This window comes from Chenopodium album, chromosome 24, assembly GCF_948465745.1.
Source record: "Chenopodium album chromosome 24, dcCheAlbu1.1, whole genome shotgun sequence".
In the NCBI taxonomy this organism is placed as follows: Eukaryota; Viridiplantae; Streptophyta; class Magnoliopsida; order Caryophyllales; family Amaranthaceae; genus Chenopodium; species Chenopodium album.
In genome coordinates this window covers 3,023,802-3,047,822 of record NC_137857.1, presented here as the reverse complement: position 1 = coordinate 3,047,822, position 24,021 = coordinate 3,023,802, and the positions used below count along the sequence as shown (strand labels likewise).

The following is a 24,021-nucleotide window of genomic DNA, read 5'->3' as shown; positions in this document are numbered from 1 at the left end:
CTTAATCACCGAACCAAATACCTTTAACTCGGTCTTGGGCTTAAAATATACGGTCATAAAATACGCTCTGTCTCTAATATCTTTGTAGTGGCTAAAATAGTCCGGGAATTATCATAAATCTGCAAATTCCTACAAAATAATACCAACTCTACAAAAACACTAGAAAACGTATATTAGTAATAAAAATAGCTCCGTAGAGCTCAAATAAGCACAAATATGACCATGGGATGGGGAATAAAATATATATAAATTAGACTCATCACTTTGCTCTCACTCTTTGGTGGTCTTGGAAATGGCGTAATTACCATACTTTTGATCGTCACACCGATATCCCAAGTGACAAAGGTGAATTTATTAGAAGCAAAGTGGAAGAGACTTGGAGAATTTTGATGCTTGACAATGAGGATCAAGCATCTGTGAACAAGAGCCCTGCTCGTAGAGAAGTCCTTATCAGATGGTCCTCTCCACCTGGGGTTTGGATTACTTTAAACACCGATGGTGCTGCTAAAGGTTCTCCTGGGGCTGCTGGTGGGGGAGGCATTTTACGTGACTGTCATGGCATGTTTATCAAGGCTTTCTCAGCTAATTTTGGCGTATGCTCATCCTATCGGGCTGAACTTCTAGCTCTGGAAATAGGTCTCCGTATGGCTGTGTCGAAAGGAATTTCTAAGCTCATCATCCAGATGGATAATAAAGCCTGCATAGAAGCGCTTCAACAGGACCAATTACAGGGAGGAGAAGGCTCAATTATGCTCAGAGAATGTCGTAGTATCATTAAGTCTTTGGGGCTTAATTCTTGTATTTTTCATTGTTACCGGGAAGGGAATAGGGTGGCGGATTGTCTTGCTAATTTGGGTGTTACCCAAAGGGAGAGGGTCCTTTATTTTGATACTCCTCCGATCGAAATAAAGGATCTTCTTAGGGAGGATATGTTAGGGGTCACTACTCCCCGGTTTGTAATTTGATTTCTAGTTTTTATTTGAATAAAAGGGCTATGCCTTCGTTTGCACCAAAAAAAAAAAAAAAAAAAAAAAAGATACGAAGCAATCTTTAAAAGACGACTCCATTTCTAAATTTCCTTCTTTTATAAAATATTCAGTTCACTTTAGTTCAGCTCAGTTCAGTCAATGAGAACAGACACTGAGTTAAGATTTGTTGTAATTTTTAGCATATTTTCTTTGATCAACCTCAGAGGTCTATGGTCCTATTCTGGGTTTCACACTTTCACTGTTAAAGTAAGCAACCCATAATATTGAGGGCAAAATTAACATTTCACTTCAAACCAGCACTACTATAAAACCCAAAAAACTAGGGTTTTTACACAACAAAATCTCATTAGTTTAAGAATGAGGCAGGAAGAGGCAGTGGGAGTTTCCCGAGGACCGTTTTGCCCCTCTTCCTTGATAACCACCGTCTACGGTGGTCATCTTTAGCCGGTGATTTCTCCGACCACCATTAAAACGGTCCTCTGAGAAATCGAAGAGCTTAATTTCCACAATTTCGTTCTCTTTCTCTCACCTTTTCTTTTTCTTTTTCTTTTTTTTGGCTGCTCTGAATCTTAGTTCAGTTCAGTTGTTTTCAGTTAATCAGAACAGGCCCTACGTAGTACGTACATATATATATATATACATAATCAAATTAATTAATTATTGAGGCAGTGATGAGTCAATTCAAAGTAATCGATTGTTTGGTTTCTGGAATGTTCTTCGATTTGGGGTAAATTTTGATCATTTGGCTTGGCAGCCATCGAAATGTTGTTGTTGTTGTTGTTGTTGTTCCTGTTGCTGTTGTTGAAACCCTAATTTTGTTGGGGTCGTTTGGTTTGTGGAATTTGTGGGTTTATTGATTTGATTGAGTTGCCGCCATGGTTGAGATTTTCCCATTTCGAGAATGTGCCGCCAAGCTGTTCGATGAAATGCAGATCTGAGCCTCCTCTTTACCCACCCACCAAATGAAAACCCCAGATAGAGGATTGAGCTACGGTATTAAGTAAGTATGGTATAATTTTTTTTATTTTTGTTTGGTTTATTATGTTTAATGAGATTGTTGATGTAAATGCATGAAAGTATTGTTTGCATGTAATTCTTTCTTAAATTTTTCTTGAAGTACGATTTATCTCTTCACTCTATTGTTATGAAATTCTGTGAGTTAGTGTGACAGTGTGATGTTTAAAGTTTATTGTGAAATTATGTGTGATGAGATGATTAATGTAAATTCATGATTTTTTTTTACATTAATATTGAATTTTCAATTTTATGTAAGTTATCTACTTGTGCAATTATTATTAAACTGCGTTAACAATGTTGATGTTTCAAGTTGTTGGTTATTATTGTTTTATTGTGTTTAATAAGATTATTAAGGTAAAGGAATGAGATATATATTTTGCATGTGATTTTTTCTGCATATATATTGAAGTGTGATCTATCTCTTGGTTCAAAAATTATTTAAGTGTGTAAAACAAATTTATTTATTTATTTTTTTAAAGTTGTTGGTTTGTTCTATTGTTGATTTATTATGTGTAGTGAATGAAACATGTAACTTTTTCTGCATCTATATTCAAGTTGATTTATCACTTTCTTCAATTATTATGAAATTGTGTAATCAATGTTAATGTTTTAAGCTGGTCAATTTTAGTGTGAAAAGTTTACATGCAAGGATTATGTTTAACCAAAGCCTGCTACGCATTGGCAACCAAATTGGACTCAATTATCAAAGTTGAATTCTTTGAGTATTTATGCTCAATAGTTCAATAATCCACCTTGGAAGAATCCTAAATTGACTATACTGACAATTAAATTAACGATTAACCCTAGATTGTGAAATTGATATTCGATGATTGAAAAAAAGAATCTTACCTCAGAAGCTGCTTCAATTGAGGATAGAAAGCTCAAAAGTTGCTTCAATGGAGAACTAAAAGTGCGCTTCAATGGATAATTCAGTCCATGATGTTTTAAATGTCAGGACAGAACCATGAAAATGGACCTTTCTCCCTGGCAGACGCCTCCTGCCCTTGTTCAGGGATAGTCCTGTGGTTTACCAAAATGAGGCAGGGAGAGGCTATGGGAGTTTCCCAAGGACTGTTTTGCCCCTCTCCCTAGACGATTACCAACAATGGAGGTCATCTTTAGCCAGTGATTTCTCCAGCTAACATCAAAACAGTCCTGAAATCGTAGGGGTTACTTGGTTAGTGTTACAGGGGTTACTTTGGGCCAGCTTTGTTCAGCTTAATTTCAGTTCAGTTTAGCTCTAATCAGTTCAGTTTAGTTCCTAATTTCCTTCTCTCATAAACAATTCATTTCAACTCTATTCAGTTCAGTTGTTTTTAGTAAATCGGAACAGACTCTTTGTTAGTGTTATGGGTTACTCGGTTTGTGTTAAATGGGGTTACTTTGTTCTACAAGCGGCCATAGCTACATGGTGTCGCCATCCGCACAAAACACACACACTGTTTGGTTAATTTGTCGCCATGGTTGTAAGTAGTTTAAGAATGAGGCAGGAAGAGGCATTGGGAGTTTCCCGACCGTTTTGCCACTCTTCCTTGTAACCATCGTCTATGGTGGTCATCTTTAGCCGGTGATTTTTCTGACCAATATTAAAACGGCCCTATGAGAAATCAAAGAGCTTAATTTCCACAATTTTGCTCTTTCTCTCAGTTTTTTTTTTTTTTATTTGGCTGCTCTGGATCTCTGAACTTTGGCTCTGTTCTTCACCATTAACCATATTCTACCCAAAAAACAGTACTATATACATATATGTATACATACAGTATCAAATTATTAATTATTGAGGCTGTGATGAGTCAATTCAAAGTAATTGATTGTTTGGTTTTTGGAATGTTCTTCGATTTGGGCTAAATTTTGATCATTTGGCTTGGCAGCAATCAAAATTGTGTTATTGTTGTTGTTGGAACCCTAATAATGTTGGGGTCGTTTGGTTTGTGGGTTTTTTGATTTGATTGAGTTGCCGCCATGGTTGAGATTTTCCCACTTCCAGAATGTGCCGCCAAGCTGTTCGATGAAATGCAGATCTGAGCCTCCTCTTTACCCACTCACCATTTGAACCCCCAGATACAGAGGATTGAGCTACTGTAACAAGTATGGTATGATTTTTTCATTATTTTTTTTTGGTTTATCAATGTGTAATGAGATTGTTGATGTAAATGCATGAAATTATTGTTTGCATGTAGTTCTTTCTTACATTTATGTTTGATTATGATTTATTTCTTTGCTCAATTATTAAGAAAATGTGCAAGTAATGTTGATGTTTCAAGTTGTTTCTTTGTGATTGTGTGTGACGAGATAATTGATGTAAATGCATGAAGGTATTATTTGCATGTAATTTTTTGGAGTGTACTTTATCTACTTGTGCAATTATTATGAAATTGTGTAAACAATTGATGTTTCAAGTGGTTGGCTATTTTTATATATTTATTTATTGTTTTTTATTGTTGTTTTATTGTATGTAATGAGATTATTAAGGTGAATGCATGAAAAGTATAATTTGCATGTGATTTGAGTTGTTGGTTTGTTTCATTGTTGAGCTATTATGTGCAGTGAGATAATTGGTGTAAATGAATGAAGGTATTATTTGCATGCAACATTTTCTACATCTTATTCAAGTTAATTTATCTCTTTGTTCAATTATTATGAAATTGTGTAATCAATGTTAAAACTTAAAAGTTTAAGTTGGGCCATTTTTATTGTGAAAAGGTAACATTGAAGTGTTATATAAACCAAAAATTGCAGCGCATTGGCAGCCTAATTTGACTGAATTATCATCAATGTTAAAATTTTCAAGTATTTATGCTGAATAGTTAAATAATTCACCTTGAAAGAACCTTAAATTGACTAATTCTAATAATTAAATTAACGATCAACCCTAGATTGTGAAATTGGTATTTGATGACTGAAATAAAACCTTTCCTTAGCTGCTTCAATGGAGGAGAGAAAGCTAAGAAGCCGCTTCAATGGAGAACTAAGAGTACGCTTCAATGGATAATTCAGTTCATGATGGTTTAAATGTCAGGACAAAACCATTAAAATGGGCCTTTCTCTCTGGCCCAAGGCAGTGACTCTTCATGCCCTTGCTCAGGGATAGTCCTGTGGCTTACCAAAAATGAGGCAGGGAGAGGCCATGGGAGTTTCCCGAGGACCGCTTTGCCCCTCTCCCTAGATGACTACCGTCAATGGAGGTGATCTTTAGCCAGTGATTTCTCCAACTACAATCAAAACGGTCCTCACATCGTAGCTCACTGGCTTAACTGTTTCTGTCTCTGTGGGTTGACTTTGTAACTCTCTTATCTGCATGCATCTCTATCTTCTTACGGTCTTACCCTAAAACAATCATCACTTAGTAGAGGTTGTGGTGAGTGTTAACTGTATAAAGTAGTCAATTGTTTGATTAAATGTGGATCTGAGCCTCCTGAAAGAAAAGAAAGAAAAAACAAAACAAGATTTGGAAGCTCCATTGCTGAAAAGGTTTACATTTTTTTAAAATATTTTTTTTTATTTGAATACTCAATGTATATGATGTGAATGAATTATTTGTTTGCATGTGATCTTGTGGTCTTAAAATTATTATTTTGAGAAGGTCTTGTTTTAGGCTGTGAAAGTTATAATTTTGTTATATTTACTCAATTTAAGGTGGTGAGGTTGTTGGTTATTTCTGCATTGCTGGTTATTTGTGATAAATGTTGGTTTTCTATAATTGAATTTGGCATTCCAATTTTATTTCTAGTGAGGTGTAGTTATTGAATTATGTTGTTGTGATTAGCTGAGTAATAATAATGAATTTTTAATTTTTGTTGCTTTTGTATTTCAGGATCTTTGTTCAGCAATTTCATTAGGTTAAGAATGAGGCAGGGAGAGGCATTGGGAGTTTTCTGAGGACCGTTTTGCCTCTCTTCCCTGATAACTTCCGTTAGTGACTTTCATCTTTAGCCGGTGATTTTGCTCTCTTTCTCACTCTTTTCTCTGGCGCTTCTGATTCTCTGATCATTTGGCTCTGTTATGTTCACCCTCTTCACCCCCGACGTACTCCATAGTCCAGACATATATATGTATATACATGCATAAACAAACAAATAAATAAATAAATAAATAAATGAGGCTGTGATGAATCCTTTCAAAGTAATCGATTGTTTGGCTTTGGAATGTTTAAGGTGCGGGTAAGTTTTAACCATTTGGCTTGGCAGCAATTAAATTGCACTGCTGGAACTCTATGGTCCTGTTCCTTTGGACTTGTTTTCAGTTCAGATCAGTTGAGAGTTAGCTCAAGTGGTTAGAGCTTTCCTCTTGATTCAAGGGGATCCTGAGATCAATTCTCATCACCTGCCCTTGTGGCTCTCGAAAAAAAAAAAAAAAAAAAAAAAATCAGTTCAGTTCAGTAATCAGTTCATTATTTGTACTTGAGTTCAGCTCAAAAGAAACAGGGCCTAATTCTTGTTATTGGTGTTTGGTTTTTGTGGAATTGATTGATTTGCCGCCATGGTTGAAATTTTCCCACCTTGAATGTCTTGCCAAATTGTTTGGTGAAATAAAGATCTGAGCCTCCAGTTTATTTGAAGTATTTGCTTAATCTAATTTGATATCTTGATTAACATCATGTTTTGCATATCATTGAATGTTTATAAATCTGCTATTCTGCATAGTACCTGTTTTCCAGGCTATTAACATTAGATTGAGATGAACACTTGAATGATCCTTGAAGCAAAGGAAGTGGCAATTTGGTTGTTTTGTATAGCTTTAGAAGTTTGATGTCGGTCAAGTGGTCATGAAAGCATTCTGCCATTCCTGTTATGGTTTTCAACTGGGTGTTGAAACTTCAGATGAACTCAAGTGAACAATCCTCAGTTGCATGCTCAGAAAGTTTCAGTCGTTGGTTGTTGCACCATCAGTCCATCATAACATGGAAGAATCACCTTGCATTGGGAAACTTTCCCGGGAATCATTTTGGACAAGAGCAAGGCCTTTCACCAGCCATAGTATATATTTATGGGATAGTCAAATTTACAGAGGTGATGACCTCTACTACTTGCATACATTGTATTAATTGTATGTTCATTTTTGTACAGCATGAATGGATCACCCTGATCATCAAGGGTATTTGTATATTGTTTCATTTTCAATTTGTTATACTACTGTACTACATATTTCTTATAAATAATTACTCTTTTTTTGTTTCCTCGATTGTTGGCTGATCATTAAACATAATTAACATACATAAATGATTTCACTTTCCTAGTTTTGGGGAAATTTAAACAAGAAATGAAAGAGAAATCTGGTTTAAAAAGGCCTTACTTTTTACAGAACAATTTTAGTTATGAGGTCGAAATCTTACTAATACTGTAATTTATACAAGTCAAGTTGTTACATTGCTATTAATCACTCAAATTAACGTGTTACGGACTTGCGGAGTATAACTGTACTATTTTACTACTCCGTACTAAAAACTTGCAAAAGAGTGGATAAGCTATTAGAGTCTAGGATGTATGGACACTTCATCCAATTGCCGTGTCTCTTGAGGGACACACGACGATATGCCTATGCTCGTATTTTGCTATGATATGGATTGTTCAACTATTTTTTATTGAGAAAATTTAAGTTAAGTAAGATAAATAAGGTAATTATTATATAATATGGGTGTTTCAAATATAAAAGTAGTTCATTGTTATTATGATTATGTGATCAAATGAGAGGACGAAATGACAAATATATGGTCAAATTTTTTGTTTTAAATATATTATTATATGAATTTTAACATTCCGTACCCGTGTCCATTTTATTGAGATCGGCGTTCATATCCGTTTCGTAACTGTATCTGTGTCAGTATCCGTTCTTGTGCAACCTAGATTAGAGTTGACCAATCAAAAAAATATACTAGTACATTAATGCCCGTATCTTTCTTCTCTCACACAACAAAACTCAAGGGATAAAAATGTCCATTTACAACAGCTACAGGTTTATAATAGAAAGCAGCACAAAGCACAAGCATCATCATATACAAGAAACTACAGTTCAAGTTTATCTCTTTCATGTTTACCAAGAATGAGGCAAGGAGAGGCCATGGGAGTTTTCCGAGGACCGTTTTGCCCCTCTCCTTAGACGATTACCGTCAACGGCGGTCGTCTTTTGCCGGTGATTTCTCCGACCACCTCTAAAACGATCCTCAAGCCGTCGAATGCGGAAACCCAAACTGTCTTATCTGTTTCTGTAAGCTGTGACAGTAACTCTGCAGTATGTGCATGCATCTTAATCTTCTCTTCTCACCCTTTCCTAATCATCAATCAATCTATCATTAGAGGCTGTGATGAGAGAAAATCGTTCAAAGTAGTCAAATTTTATCTTGGTTTTGAGAAATTATTTGAGGGTTTTGGGTAATTTTTCCATTTGGCTTGGCAGAAAAAAAAAAAAAAAAAAAAAAGAAAAGAAGAAGATACGAGTTTATCTTCATGATGTTTGTTTTGTTTTGTTTTGTGTTTTGGTTTGGTTTGGTTGGAAATTAGTTGGGTGCAATTTGCCGCCATGGTTGATTATCCCACCTCAAAATTCTCGACCTGATTGTTTGATGAAATGTGGATCTGAGCCTCCTATTTGAAAAAAAGGAAGAATTGGAAGCTGCATTGTTGAAAAGGTATACCTTTTACTATTTTGCTTCTTTTTTTTTTAAATAATTTTTTGTTGTGTGAATGTTGGGAGCTTGATGTGATGATTATATATGATGAAAAATCTTGAAATATTGGTTTGCATGTGACTATAAAAGTTTGATTTGAGAAAGTCTTGATTTTTGGGTGTGAGTTTTGTTTTTGTTGTTCAATGATATTAGTGTTTTTACTCAGTTTAAGATGAATAGTATTTTTAAGTTAAGTTTTTGGATTCTTGAATTGGTGAATTTTGGTGGTGAGGTTGTTGGGTAATAATGCATTGTTGATTATAAGTCGTAAAAATTGGTACTTTTATAGATGATATTGGGCATATTAATTGTATTAGAAGCTATGTTTATGGACTAGGTTATGTTGTACAATGACTGGTTCAGTAATATACTAGTTGTAGTATTGATATTTGTTGCATTTGTTTTTCAGGAGTGTAAGATTGAGACTGGGAGAGGCTGTGGGAGTTTCTTAAGGACCGTTTGTCACTCTCTTGATGACTACCAGTCATCGTTAGCCTTTGATTGCTTTGATCTCCCCTAAACGGCCTTATGATGAACATAAAAGCCCATGAATATGAATTTCACAATCTAGTGTTAATTTAATTGTCTGTATAGTAAATTTGGGATCAAGGCTTGATTGATTGATTGATATAGTCAATTTGGGATTCTTCTAAGGTGGATTATTGAACTATTGATTACTATAACTGAAGTTATGAAAGATTATAATGATCGTTTTATTGCAAGAATCTTGCTATGTGCCATTAATGTTGATATAGGGCCTGTTCTGATTTATTGAGCTGAGCTGAAATGAATTGTTTATGAGAGAAGGAAATTAGGAACTGAATTGAATTGAGTGGAGCTGAACTAAACTGAAATTAAGCTGAACAAAACAGGCCCATAATTAATCAAGAAGAATTTGATGTGATTCTTGGAGCCTAATTTGATAATTGAGTCAAATTTGGTTGCTAATGTGTTGCAACTTGCAAGCTGTTGTTTGTAACCCTTTATTGTAGGTTGGAACTATGAAAATGGACCTTTACTTCCCTGCCTAGTGCAGCTGCCCCTCCCGCTTTGGCTTAGGGACGGGCCTGCATATATCAATCTTTACGGCTTACCAAGAATGAGGCAGGAGAGGCCATGGGAGTTTCCCAAGGGCCGTTTTGCTCCTCTCCTTTGACGACCACCATCAGCGGCGGTCATCTTTTGCCGGTGATTTCTCCAACCACTGTAAAAACGGCCCTCAAACTGTCAAGTGCTAGAAACATAAATGTAGAATGCCAGAAACTCAACTGTCTTATCTTTCTCTTTGAGCTGTGACTGGAACTCTGCAGTCTGCGCACATTGTTAACTTTATCAATCATTAGAGGCCGTGATGAGTAAACCGTTCTAAGTAGTCAATCAAGTTGGGTTTGGAGAATTTTTTGAGTTGTTTGGTTAACTTCCCTTTGGCTTGGCAGCAATCAATGATGGGTCTTTTTATTTTTGGTGTTTAGAGAGCCACAAGGGCGGGTGATGAGAATCAATCCTATGATCTCTTGGAACTGGGAGGAAATCTCTAACCACTTGTGCTATCCCTCACTCTCATCAAAATGATGGTCTTTTGTTGTTGCGGTTGTGTTTTTGGGCTCTGTTTGGTTCATCTGAAATGTTCTGGACCCATCTATTTTTGTTTGCCGCCATGGTTGATTTTCCCACCTCGAAATTCTTCACCAAATTGTTTGATGAAATGTGGATCTGAGCCTCCTGGAAAGAAAAAAAAAAAGGAAAAAAAAACAGAGTTGAATAGCAATAACCTATTCCTGCTCCACATCCAGGGGAAACCAATTTGGAAGCTAGCATTGTGGACAAGGTAATATACATACTGAGTTCTGCATTACATTTATGGTTTGTATTTTGGGAGGATTAGACTAGAAAATTATTGATGCATCCTTAAAGAGGGCCTTGATGAGCATGCTTTTAAGAAGTGGTTGGATTCCAGGTCTCCTTTCTGCTTGTACCTTGTCTGCATCGTAAAGTTTCATATTGAAATATCCTTCAGTTTAATCAAAGGTATATCTGATCCTATCCATCTGTTACTAAAAATGTGTATTCATACAATTTTTGAATGACCCGTTAATTATAATTAAAAGCTACCTCTTTCCCACTCATATTTATCAAAGCAAAACTGTGTTACTAACACGTCTAATTTTGACACCTTTGCAGTTGACGTTACAGGCGTGTCATTAATATTCCTCCTAGGTCCATGTTTTCCTTTTCCCGTTTGGAGCTTTTTCACGTTTGTGCTGCCTTGCTGCACCTCCTCTTTCCTCCATTGAAGCATACTCTGAATTCTCTATTGAAGTGGCTTTTGAGCTTTCTCTCCTCCATTGAAGCAGCTTCTGAGATAAGATGTTTTGTTAAATATCAATGTCACAATCAAGTGTTAATTGTTAACATTGCTGTCATAGTCAATGCAGGGTTCTTCTATGGTGGATTGTTAAACTATTGGTTATAAAAAACCGAAGTTATGAAAGACTATAACGAGCAATCTTGTTACTAGAATTCTGCTATTCATATTCTTAAGCAAGATAAATTTAACATATTTTTTCGAGCCTAGTTTGATAAATGAGTCAACTTTAGTTGCTAATGTGTTGCAAATGTAACCCTTTAATGTCAAGGATGAAACCATGAAAATGGGGCCATTACTCCTTGGACCAGGGGCAGCCACCCCTCCTGCCCTTGCTGAGGGACAGGACTGCATTTACCAGTCTTTATGGTTTACCAAGAATGAGGCAGGGAGAGGCCATGGGAGTATCCCGAGGGCCGTTTTGCCCCTCTCCCTAGACGACCACCATAGGCGGTGGGCATCTTTAGCCGGTGATTTCTCCGACCACAGCAAAAAAGACCCTCAAACCGGCACACGCCAGAACCTTAACTGCCTTATCTGTCTCTGTGAGATGCGACTCTGTAACTATTGTCTGTCTCCATCTTCTTACCCCACAATTTTCATCAATCTTTAGAGGCTGTGATGAGTGTAAACCGTTCAAAGTAGTCAATTAATTTTGGTTTGGAGAATATTTTGAATTGTTTGGTAATTTTCCATTTGGCTTGGCAGCAATCAAATGATGGGTGTTTTGTATGTTGCAATTGTTACTAAGAGCCTGTTTACTGAACTCAACTGAATAGAGCTGAAATGAATTGTTTATGAGAGAAGGAAATTTTTTGTACCCAATTTGATTGATATGCCGCCATGGTTAATTTACCCACCTCGAAATCCTCAACCAAATTGTTTGATGAAATGTGGTTCTGAGCCTCCTAAAAAAATATAAACAGCTCCAGATCCAGAGGGAAATATAACTCATTTTTGTGGTTTAAGTTTGGGAGGGTTAAATGGGACAATTATTCATGCATCCATTAAAGCGGGCCTTGATGAGGTTGCTCTTGAGTAACAGTTGAATCCCAGGTCTCCTTTGTGCTTGTGTTTCACCTGCCTTATAAAGTTTAATATTGTATAATGCAAGTTTTAGGTCTTTGCTCTCACCAGTCATTCAGCCAACATTTGAGCTATATCAGTATTAGTACGGAGTATTTGAAGTAATGGATCTTGGGTTCATTTGTGAATACTCTAATAGACTTTGGGTCCCTTCCTGATCTCTAATGAAGGTTGAATTTCTCTCTCTCTCTCTCACTGAATGTACCCTGCTTCAGTTTATTATGTTATTTTTTTTTATTAACACTTAGAAACTATGATGATTTTTTTGTTATGATTTCTGTTATAGATGAATAATTTGATTGGCTTTGGTGTTGTTGCATATCCCAATTGGGTATGTTCTGCAGTCAATGGCTGAGACTGCTGTAAATCGGATGCTAGGGAAGTTTGCATTTTGGTGTTTCTACAAATGCTTAAGATGCTCATTGTAAGTATGTAATTTCATTAGTAATTCTTGCATTATTTTATGAAGCTGATAATAACAATATGAAATAAGCATTTTGGAAACCTTCCATGCCCTGCTGTTTCTGTTCTTGCATCCATTATCGATGAACTTTGGCTTGTTAGTCTAGGCTTCACAATTGCTTGATGAACTGATCATTTTGTATGAGAAAGACCCTAGTCTTATATGAGTCTGTCTCTATGCCCTTTTTAGTGTATTCATGTCACTGTTAATGATTTGGACTTTGGTGATTATTGATTAATAGTTAAATGAGTCGTTCACTATGCCCTTTTTTTATGTGATATTCCCTGAAAATGTGTCCTCCCGTGATGAAATACCCCCATAAATATTCCTGTAATCTCTCTAATATGCTATGTACTCCCTAGTGAAATTTTTAAGCCTTGGAATGATCTTGTTGAATATTATGGTTTCGAAAATATGCTTAAATCTGGTCATTGAAGATCTTTGAAATTCCTTGTTTTTTTTTTTTTAGCTAATTATGGATTATATAAACTACTGTATACATAGACAACATACCACTAAGTTTAGGAAGCAAAGCGCTTGCACATAGCATAAACATTAAAGCGTGGTGCAAACACTTTGGTGGCTTGGCAAAGTTCATTATTAACGAGTGATGCCCTTTTATTCATCCTCTACTCTTGGAACTTATATCACTAATCATGCATTCATGCATTCTTTTCTGAACTTTTGCTATGACCTCTTAAACTGTTTTTCAGGGCGGGCACATTTGTGATCAAGTGGTGGCTTTGAGATTAAATGCTGATCAAAACTTTGCGGGCTTACATACTATAATACTCGACACTATCAAGTGACAGGCGACAGCATCAAGTGTTTAGCTGGTTCAGAGGCAACTTCAGATTTGTACAGTTACTGGTATTAGTATGTGCGCACTTAAAAGAGGGTCACATTCTATGGGACTTGGTGCATCAAAGTGACAGGCAACAGCATCAAGTATTTTGCTGGTTTAAAGGCAACTTCAGTTTTTGTACCATTACTGATACAATTATGTAGGCACTGAAAAGTTACAATTCCATAGTGATTATTGAACGGTCTAGGATCATGTACAGACCAAAGCTTTCTGTATAATGTACGGATTATAAGATTGAAGAAATTATGTTGATTAATGATAATGATGATTGATAAAAAGTTGTTTGATTTGAGGGTGCTTGTGCTTGATTGATTAAATTTTTCCTCCGTGTTACTAACATTGCGACTCTTGCAACTAATTAAGAGTCTAAAATAGTAAAATGCTACTCTTTGTTTGTGGCCATTGTAAATTTGTAACTGCGAATTGAAGCATATTCAGATTACCTGGTAAATTATGGGCGTTGTTTAACTGTTTGGTGTTCACTATATATAGAGGTGAAAATGACAACGCAATGTTACGTCAAGCTAAGAAACAATTTTTAAACATTTTCATGCTTTTAAATTGAAGTACAGTAGTACACTATAAACCAAACAATCATTTTATTTCACAAGGGCTTCATATTTGTATTTTTTTTTTGGAAATTTTGACTTTTGTTACCTGTTAAAAAGTCGATTTCACTTTTGCTACCTATGAAAATTTTTATTTTATTTTACTACCTATCAAATTCTGTTTTTTAAATTTCGCTACCAGTTAACGAAATCCGTTTATAATTCCGTTAGTGAGATCAAGCCACCCTCATTACCACCTTCCGGCCACCACTCCCTCCTTAGCCACCCTAAATGCCTCCCCGTCAGCCACCAAAAAAAAAAAAAAAGAATTTTAAGAAAACCAGCCACCCCTGCCACCCCTCCCCTCAACTGCCACGCCCCTCCACCACCCTCACCCATCACTGCCCACCTCAAGCCAGCCACCCACGTCCCTCCACCACCTTCATCCATCACTACCCAACTCAAGCCACCCACCCACCTCCCTCCACCACCCCTCATCCATCACTGCCCACGAAACCCTCGAAAGCACCCACCCACCCACCCAAGAAATAGCCCAGAAATGCCCAGCTCACGAATCCACATGCGAGACCACTCCATCGCAACACCACCCCATTGCGACCCACCATACCCACCTGCGACACCTCCCAGCCATTCGAACCCCCTTAACGAAACCCCTAAATTTTGAAATCAAATTGGGGGAAAAAATTAGGGTTTTTAATTTTTTCGAATCAAACTCATTGATTTCAAAACGAAAACAACAATTAAATACATGATTTTGCAATTCAAATGTAAACAAACAAAAGCCCTAAAACAATTTCGACAATATTGTTCGAATCATGCCCAAATTCGAACCAATTTCGAAGGAGGGAGCAAGTTTAGTGGTTGGGGTTCGTTGGGGGAAAGGCTATTGGTGGTTGGGGCGGCTGTTCGGCGGTGGTTGGGGTCGGCCGTGGTTGGGGGCGGATTCCGGTGGGGGAAGGGGAAAGGGGGTGGTTTTGGTTCGGGATGGGGTCGGGGCTGCACAAAGGGGGGTCGGGGCTGCACAAAGGGGGGTCGGGGCTGCGTAGGGGTGGGGGAAAGGGAAAGGGGGGCTGCGTAGGGAGGGGGTGGGTTCGCGCGCCGACGCCATCAGGGGGGAGAGAAGGGGTGGTGGTTGAGGGGTGGCGGTTTTTTTTTTTAATTTTAAATTTTTTAATTTTTAATTTATTATTATTTTTTAAAAAAAATTATAAACTTAACGGAACCCTAACAGATTCCGTTACAGGTAGCAAAATTTTAAAAAAGTGCATATGTTAGGTAGTAAAATAAAATAAAAGTTTTGATGAGTAGCAAAATTGAAATCGAGTTGTTTCACTGGTAGCAAAAGTTAAAAAATCCTTTTTTTTTTTTTTTTAATTAATACTTTTGGAAAAATACAAGAATATAGTATGTCAAGAAAAATTGAAAGACATTAATACCCTCATTTTGTTCAAGTTCATTAAGCGGTTAAGCCCAAGAACGAAGGCAAAAAGGGCAATATACAATAGGTGAAAGACAATTCCTTGTGCTCCTTAAATAAGCAAATTGGGAGAAAAATTAGGGCTCATACGATTGAATGAGGCAGGAAGAGGCTTGGGAGTTTCCCGAGGACCGTTTTGCCCCTCTTCCTTGATAACCACCGTTCACGGCGGTCATCTTTAGCCGGTGATTTCTTTGACCACCATAAAAACGGCCCTCAAATCAACACAACAAACCAAAAACCCAAAAAGAAAATAAAAAAAAATAAAAATTCAGTAGTAGTACTAGTAGTAGTAATTCTACCAATAATGAGGCTGTGATGATAAATAATCGTTTAATAGTAATCAATTTTCAGTTCAGTTTTTGTGGGCATTTCTTGTTTTGGGTAATTTGACATTTGGCTTGGCAGCAATTTGATGGGTGTTTTGCATGTTGTTGGGTTGAGATTTTCTCTCTCCTCAAATGCGCATCTTTTCAGGTTTGGTTTGCCGCCATTGTTGATTTTTACCTTGCTTGATTTGCCACAACAAATTGTTTGTTTGATGCTATGCTGATCTGAGCCTCCCTTTTCAAAATGATTTCTTTTTTCTTTATTGGTCAGTACTCAGTATTTAGCATGATAATAGAATTAAATGATTTGAAGATGTTAAAGATGGATAAATGTGAGGTTAAGGCTGTTGGGTATTTTGAATAGTTGAAAGTTAGATGGTAAAGTTTGGTTCTTTATGCTTGAAATTGATGAACAGAATTAGAGTGGACAATTGCAGTGATTAAATAGAATTGCATCGCTTATGTTTCTTTAAGTTTGTAATTGAGATTCTGTAAGTCAAATTGTGCAAAATTGACCGAGATTCATTTTATGTGTACATTTTGTAATTGATATGATTGATTAGCATTATGATTTTGCAGATCATGAGTTGACATCAACTAAATTGGGCATAAAATAGCTTTGACAGTATTTATCCTAGATGAAGTTCAGGCCTTTGTATAACGTTGCTGGGATTTTTGCTTCTTCGGGTTGTGCTTGGCTGCTGATGGCTGTCGTCTATTGATGTTATTTGCCTCTTTGGATTGTTTGTTTTATTTACCCATTGCTTGTGTTGCTGCTGATGATTCTGGGAAACTGTAGGTGTAATACTGATCTGAATGGTAAAAGAAAGGGTTATCTCAGCCTACCTTTGTTTTCTGAGGTTTTGCTGGCAGATCATATCAACCCTTCAATGTCAATGGGCGGTGCTTTTATGATCTATTGGGACTTAGGAGCATATAAGTCAAATACCTGTCAACTAATATCGTAAGAACAGAGTTTGTAATCAACAGGCTCAGATTCAAGAGCTACGGTGTATTGACATTGATTTTATCTAGTAATGTAAGTCACAGGGTTAGATTGGAGGGTGTTTTTTGATGTAGTTTGCTGCATTTTGTACTCAAATAAGATCCTTGAGAATTTTCCTCAAGGATTATGTTGCATTGTATACAATGATGCGGAGTGCAGTACTACATTGGTTTTACTCTGATTGCTCTTAGATGATGAAGTTTCCTTTTGATGTAAGATAACATTCACAGCTTAAAGGTCCAAATTGCTCAACGCGAGCTCCTCTAATTATTCTAGGATGCTTACTGCTTGTGCATTCAAATGTATATGGATCATGAAATGTGCTAGCTGCTAAGAGGAGTTATTAGTTTGAGTTTCTTATCGCAAACCACCATGCAGTTGTAAGAAGCCTCAGAAGCTCAGAGCAGCATATACATAGTAGTCTAGTACCTTGCACATTTTATGCACCGTTTTTTCCTATCATTAGGACAATCGGACATCATTAAATAGCATGATTAGCATCAATATATTACTTATTGAAGCTCCTACTCGCTAGTCTTTGTGTTCATAAGAAGCCTCGAAGCCCTTGCACAATTTATGCACCATTTTACCCAATCAATAGTACAATACTACTACAATTCTTATAAGGACATCATCGAACACCATGATTAGCATTAATACTACTTCCCGATTTTACTCACTTCGCGCCTTTACCTAAACAAAATTAATTCATTAATACCATCTCTTATACTTGTTAAACCCGATTCATATCAGCAATGTTCTTTTCTCTTTTTTTTTTTTCTATTTTTTGGGGGGTGGGGGGTGAACACGAGGGGCAAGTCCCAAAAAGAAGGAAGCAATGTTCTTTTTGTTATAGCCAGAAAAAATAGGAGTAATAGAGGTAGTGGAGTATAATACATTATTGCCCTCATTATACTTCACTCCAAAGCCTAAACAAAGAGGGCAAAATTGACAATTGCCTCAAATCCCCTCTTTAAAAGAGCAGAAGGGGGCAAAAATTAGGGTTCTTACGATTGAATGAGGCAGGAAGAGGCATGGGAGTTTCCGAGGACCGTTTTGCCCCTCTTCCATGATAACCACCGTCTACGGTGGTCATCTTTAGCCGGTGATTTCTCCGACCACCATTAAAACGGCCCTCTTAGAGAAAATATAACTGATATTTCTTCATTAGTACTCCGTATTTAAATACTACTCCATACTACGTACTACAAGTATATACCTCTTCTTCTTCTTCTTCTTCTTCTTCCCCTTTTCAATCTCAAAAAAAAAAAAAAAAAAAAAAGGACCCTTTGAGGCTGTGATGAAATTGAATCGTTTGAAGTAATCAAATTTCAATTTGGTTTCTGGGTTTTTCTGGGAAATTGATTTTCTTTTCCAATTAGTTTGGCAGCAACTTTAGGGTTTAGTTTGCCGCCATTTGTAATTGATTCTCTTTTTCTTGGAAATTTTCCCCCAAATTGTTTGATGAAATGCAGATCTGAGCCTCCTCCATTGAAGCGCAGTCTGAGTTCTCCATTAAAGCGGCTTCTGAGCTTTCTCTTACTCCATTGAAGCAGTTTCTGAGGTAATATTGTTTTTGTTATCATCATATGTCAATTTTCCATTGAAGCGCATTTGACGTTCTCCGTTGTATCGACTTCTGATATTTCTATCTTCCATTGAAGCAGCTTCTGAGGTTAAGTTGTTGTTTTCTCCGACAACCGTTAAAACTGTCCTCAGCTCTAACCAACTGTCTATCTGTCTGTGAACTGTGACTGTAACCCTTCAGTCTGCATGCAGCTTAATCATATTAACCTTCAAAAATTATCAATCTTTAGAGGCTATGATGAGTTTAACTGTTCAAAGTAGTCAAATTTAATCTGGGTTTGGAGAATTTTTTGAGGTTTTGGGTAAAATTTTCCATTTGGCTTGGCAGAAAGATCAAAGTTAGAACTTGTTCCGATTACTGAAACCAACTGAACTGAAATTGAGCTGAATAGAACAGGCCCTTGTTCTCATACAATTATTTTCAGTTCAATTGAGTTCAGCTCCTAATATTCTAATAAGTTAAGTTCAGTTCATTTCAGCTAGTTCAGTCAATGAGAACAGGCCCTTAGTCTTCAACATGAAGCGTAACTTGTATTATTTTATTTTATTTTATTTTATTTTGTGGGGTTGGTTCAGTTGGAAATTATTTGGGTTCGATTAGATTGATTTGCCGCCATGGTTGATTTTCCTACCTCAAAATTTTCCACTGGATTGTTTGATGAAATGAGGGTCTGAGCCTCCTCCATTGAAGTGCACTCTGAATTCTCTATTGAAGCGCCTCTGTGCTATCTCTCACTCTCTCCTTCATTGAAGTGTACTCTGAATACTCCATTGAAATCGGTTGCGAGTCTTGTGACTTTGGGCTGTTCTATTCAGCTTAATTTCAGTTCAGTTCACTATTTCAGTTCAGTTGTTTTAAGTAAATCTGAATAGGCCCTTTGTGAGTTTTCTCTCCTCTATTGAAGCCTTGAAGGAGATTCTGAGGTAAGATGTATTTTTTGATCAGCGAATATCACTTTCATAATCTAGGGTTTATCTTTGATTAAATCCAAGAATGAGGCAGGGAGAGGTCATGGGAGTTTTCGAGGACCGTTTTGCCCCTCTCCTTAGAGGACTGTTGTTTACAACGGCTGTCTTTCGCCGGTGATTTATCTGGACACTATTAAAACGGTCTTCAAACCATCGGATGCCAGAATCTCTGTGAGCTGTGACTGTCACTCTGCTGACTGCATGCTCCTTGATCTTCCAACCCCAAAAATCACCAACCATTAGAGGCTGTGATGAGTGTAAACCATTCAAAGTAGTCAAATTTAATTTGGGTTTGGAGGATTTTTTGAGGTTTTGGGTAATTTTTCCATTGGCTTGGCAGAAAGATCAATATTCCAAAGTTGTAAATAATGTGATGTGGAGGTAGTATTATTTTTTGTTTTATGGTTTGGTTTTGTTTGGTTGGAATTTGGAAATGTCCCAATATGATTGATTTGCCGCCATGGTTGATTTTCCCACCTCAAAATTCTCCACCGGATTGTTTGATGAAATGTGGATCTGAGCCTCTTGTTTGAGAAAAATAAAAAGGAAGCTGCATTGTTGAAATTTGGTAATACTTTTACAATTTTACATTTTTTTTAATTGTTTGTTGTTTTGTGAGTATATGATGTGAAGATTATATTGATAAAAAGACATGAACTGTTTGGTGCATGGAATTTTGATTTGAGAAAGTTTTGAAAATAGAAATTGAATCGTTTGAAGTAATCAAAATCAATTTGGGTTCCTGGGTTATTATGGGAAATTTATTTTCTTTTCCAATTGCTTGGCTGCAACTTTAGGGTTTTGTTTGCTGCCACCATTTGTGTAATTGATTTTCTCTTTCTTGAAAATTCTCCTCCAAATTGTTTGATGAAATGCAGATCTGAGCCTCCTCCATTGAAGCTCACTCTGAGGTCTCCATTGAAGCGGTTTTTGAGCTTTCTCTCATTCCATTGAAGCAGGTATTTGAGGTAATAATGTTTTTGTTATCATCGAATGTCACTTTCCCATTGAAGCGCACTCAACGTTCTCTATTGAATCGACTTCTGAGGTTAAGTTGTTTTCTTTTTGTAATCATCGAATATCAATTTCACAATCTAGGGTTTATCTTTGATTTAATACTAAGATTGAGGCAGGGAGAGGTTATGGGAGTTTCCCGAGGACAGTTTTGCCCCTCTCCTTAAACAACCACCGTTAATGGCGGCCGTTTCTTGCCGGTGATTTCTCCGACAACCGTTAAAACTGTCCTCAGCTCTAACCAACTGTCTATCTGTCTGTGAACTGTGACTGTAACCCTGCAGTCTGCATGCAGCTTAATCATATTAACCACCAAAAATTATAAATCTTTAGAGGCTATGATGAGTTTAACTGTTCAAAGTAGTCAAATTTAATCTGGGTTTGGAGAATTTTTTTGAGGATTTGGGTAAATTTTTCCATTTGGCTTGGCAGAAAGATCAAAGTTAGTACCTATTCTATTCAGCTGAATTTCATTTCAGCTCAGCTCCAATCCAATCAGTTCAGTTGTTTTCAGTAATAAATCAGAACAGGCCCGGTCTCATACGTTGAAATTCAATTCAGTTAAGCTCAGTTCAGCTCAGCTCCTAATTTCCTTCTCTTATGAAATATTCATTTCAGTTTAGCTCAATGAGAACAGGCCCTTAGTCTTCAACATGATGCTTAGCTTGTATTTTTTCTCATTTATTTTATTTTATTTTATTTTGTGGGGTTGGAAATGATTTGGGTTTGATTTTGATCGACTTGCCGCCATGGCTGATTTCCCACCTCGAAATTTTCCACCTGATTGTTTGATGAAATGAGGGTCTGAGCCTCCTTCATTGCAGTGTACTCTGCATTCACTATTGAAGCGCCTTTTTGAGCTATCTCTCACTCTCTCCTTCATTGAAGCGTACTCTGGATTCACCATTGAAATGGTTGTGACTGTGTGAGTTTTCTCTCTTTCTATTGAAGGAGCTTCTGAGGTAAGATGTTTTTTTTCCTTAATTAGTGAATATCAGCTTCATAATCTAGGGTTTAATGTTAATTAATACCAAGAATGAGGCAGGGAGAGGTCATGGGAGTTTCCCGAGGACCGTTTTGCCCCTCTCCTTAGACGACCATTGTTTATGATGATTGTCTTTCGCCGGTGATTTATCTGGATACTATTAAAACGGTCCTCATACCATCGGAGGCCAGAACCTTAGCTGCTTTATTTGTCTCTGTGAGCAGTGACTGTGTAACTCTGCTGACTGCATGCTCTTTGATCTTTCAACCCCAAAAATCACCAACCATTAGAGGCTGTGATGAGTGTAAACCATTCAGAGTAGTCAAATTTAATTTGGGTTTGGAGAATTTTTTGAGGTTTTGGGTTTTTTTTTCCATTGGTTTGGCAGAAAGATCAAATATTCCAAAGTTGCAAATAATATGATTCGGAGGTAGTATTATTTTTGTTTTGTGGTTTGTTTTGGTTGGAATTTGGAAATGTCCCAATATGATTGATTTGCCGCCATGGTTGATTTTCCCACCTCAAAATTCTCCACCGGATTGTTTGATGAAATGTGGATATGAGCCTCTTGTTTGAATAAATAAATAAATAATGGAAGCTGCATTGTTGAATTTTGGTATTAGTTTTACAATTTTACATTTTTTATAATTGTTTGTTGTTTTGGGTGCATATTATTTGAAGATTATATTGATAAAAAGACATGAAATGTTTGATGCATGTGATTTTGGAATTTTTATTTGAGTAAGTTTTGAAAATAGAATTGAGTACTATATGTTGGGAAGGAGAGAATGGTTGATTATTGAAGGGGGAAGCTTCTGCTATTGGGTTGGCAGCACAAAGCCCATCAGCTCTGCTTGGTTTGCCGCCTTAGTATTGAGCTTACACCCAGTCAAAGGTGTATCTAAGCCTGTCTGTCAAACACGCAACCTTCTGATTTTCACTCCAAAGCTCTACAAGTGATTTTTTTTATTTTTCATATTCTAACATGTCCTTGGTTTTCATGGTAACGTCAGACAATTATTCTTTTTTAGGGGGTATGGTTCCATTTTTTACACCAAAGCTTTGTTTTTGTTGGTTTTGTTAATGACAATTGATGTAATGCTATCTGAAATGGAGGTGTGGATTTTATGGGATAAGAGGGCGAAGCTGAGTTTTGTATCAACTTGACTTAAGAGTTTCCAGTTGACAAGGATGGACACGAAGCTTGTGAGTCTAGTGTGATTTGAAAAACTAATTGTGATGGCTATTCTTTTTACCTCTAAAATTTTAACTTGTCTAGTCTTATTTTTCTGAACTGAACTTATCAGAACATGCATGAGCTTAATTAGACGTGGAACTGATTTTCTTAAGTTGAAAAGAACAGGATTGCGGTAATCAGGATACAAGAAAAGGCCTGGAGGGTGCTGCATGTGCTTGGCAGGGCAGCATATGGAAACTCTTAACTTGAGTTTTGTTTGCTTTCCCGTAGTGTCTTTCATTGCCTGATGAAGGGCAAATCTGAGCCTCGTTTCTCCCTTTTTTTTGAAATAAAAAATAATTATTTCAGGGGGTGGTTCTACAGCCCTTCTACTGGTTTAGTGGCAGAGGTAGAGGTATTACCACTAGTTTCAGACTTTCAGTGTGACGTAATATTTAAGGCAAAGTGGGGTTGCTATTACTACTGTGCTAAGATATCAAGTTTACCCTAGAGAGCCTCTCCCCTCCCTTGTGGCAAGGCAAAGTGGGGGTAGGAGGTTTTGCAGCTGTGTACCACACCATGATAGCAGAGCGGTATATTTCTATTGACCTTCGATCAAAACTTGGCACCATACTAGTGTTGCATGCTTTGCCAGCAAAATACTGCTACATTGCTACTATGGAGCTGCCATCATCTTCAAATTGTGGCATGGGGATTCAGGTGAAAATAATGAAGTCTTACTTTCTTCATGATTCAGTTTTATTGGTTCTAATTACTTTTCTGCCTTGTCTGTTCAGCTGTCATTTTGGAGGAAAAACTTGGAACGTACCCCTCATCTCAATCTCCCATTCGGGGCCTTGATTCCTCAGTGTTTGCAGCTGAAACAAATCAGCATTTTAACTTTCAGCGTTCAAGGGGTGATCAAGACACCAAAAAGAACAACTACAACACGTATGTAGCTTATAGTGTTAGCTCCACCAGCTAGTATCAAAATAATCTACTATTTAAGCGGGAGCATTTTAATTTTTTTTGTTAATTTTACCCTAAGCCTTTTGAAATTGTTTTGTACTCTGTATATATGATTAAAATTGCTTAACCGTGTAGTAATATTGTTGGTTAATAAGACAATTACTCTTGTTTTGCTATTCCATCTTACTTCTATGTCATTATTGAGAATGTTTCTGTTATAAGATATTTTTTTTTTTGTTATACGCAGCAAATGTAACATTTATAGTAGTTATTCATGGACGAAGATAGTATAATCAGTGAAACCGAATCATTTCTTTTTTATAGGCTATACATGCCCTTGTGGTTGTGGCAATTGTGTCAAGCGAAGTCTCTTGATTGTGTCAACTGTAGAGGTAATGAAACAATGCACTAACAAGCACTTAAAAGGTATTGACTGTTGAGTGATGATGAATATTTGTGGAAAAACACTCGTTAGCATTACACCGTATGA

General features: G+C 36.8%; 3 long non-coding RNA genes across 6 annotated transcripts; all 3 read left to right on the top strand.

The window, feature by feature from the left end:
• The first annotated feature begins 1,346 nt into the window (after positions 1 to 1,346).
• Positions 1,347 to 7,182, top strand: LOC145611457 (uncharacterized). Its single transcript, XR_014106383.1, has 2 exons — positions 1,347 to 4,099; positions 5,821 to 7,182. It is a non-coding gene; the product is annotated as an uncharacterized LOC145611457 (long non-coding RNA).
• An 807-nt stretch (positions 7,183 to 7,989) lies between these two features.
• LOC145611271 (uncharacterized) lies at positions 7,990 to 13,741 on the top strand. Of its 3 annotated transcripts, none has more exons than XR_014106342.1 (5): positions 7,990 to 8,631; positions 9,080 to 10,498; positions 10,628 to 10,698; positions 10,852 to 12,545; positions 13,298 to 13,741. It is a non-coding gene; the product is annotated as an uncharacterized LOC145611271 (long non-coding RNA). The 3 variants fall into 3 exon arrangements; XR_014106343.1 differs by having other exon boundaries at positions 9,080 to 10,698; positions 10,852 to 12,291; positions 12,466 to 12,545; XR_014106341.1 differs by having other exon boundaries at positions 9,080 to 10,698.
• A 4,111-nt stretch (positions 13,742 to 17,852) lies between these two features.
• LOC145610391 (uncharacterized) lies at positions 17,853 to 23,752 on the top strand. Of its 2 annotated transcripts, XR_014106278.1 has the most exons (3): positions 17,853 to 18,394; positions 18,498 to 23,282; positions 23,360 to 23,752. It is a non-coding gene; the product is annotated as an uncharacterized LOC145610391 (long non-coding RNA). The 2 variants fall into 2 exon arrangements; XR_014106277.1 differs by having other exon boundaries at positions 17,853 to 23,282.
• The last annotated feature ends 269 nt before the right edge of the window (positions 23,753 to 24,021 follow it).